The sequence below is a fragment of the Acanthopagrus latus genome, chromosome 11, assembly GCF_904848185.1.
Source record: "Acanthopagrus latus isolate v.2019 chromosome 11, fAcaLat1.1, whole genome shotgun sequence".
In the NCBI taxonomy this organism is placed as follows: Eukaryota; Metazoa; Chordata; class Actinopteri; order Spariformes; family Sparidae; genus Acanthopagrus; species Acanthopagrus latus.
In genome coordinates, this window is record NC_051049.1 from 21,827,048 (window position 1) to 21,827,774 (window position 727).

Genomic DNA, 727 nt, shown 5'->3' on the forward strand with positions numbered 1-727 from the left:
GTATTTTCTGATATCGACAAATTTGCTGATATCAGTGCAACAGCTGAAATCAACAACTGATTATTTTAACATCAAGTCTGTTTAATTTCTGATATCATTCAAGAGCTTTACTGATTTCCGGGAAACATTATCAAAAGCTAAAACACGTTTGTCTTCAACATGACATATTCTAGTAGTAACAAATTTCACGATGTAATATCACCTTGATATGAATTATTCATCCATTATTGAGAGACGAAATAGAAATGGAAGTAACTAAATCATTGCTAAATCAAGCTTGAAATATTGATTGAAATCAATATCGACAGAAAAAAATGATTCCAAAAATAGATGAATAGAAAAATGCATAAGAATGTAGGCCTATACAATCAAATGCAATGCATTAAATTAATGAGGATTTTTTTTTTTCCTGATATGAACAAAATTGCTGACATATGACAGCAGCTCAATAATGTGACCTCATCCATATCACAGCGCACGGATCCTATCATTACCCTGTGCTGTTGGGACTCCGGTAAATGTACAGATAACATGTATGTTTATGTTGATTTTGTTGTCACTGTATTTATTTACGGTCCACTTCATTAAAAGTGCCATGTCTGTTTACACTGTAGCGATTACAAGATAAAGAATAGCTTGCAGATGTGTTTTAAAAAGTTTCTCTATTACAATCATGACGTTTAATCACGTGTTTCAAGTGACCGCGCGAGGCGTTTCCATGGCAACG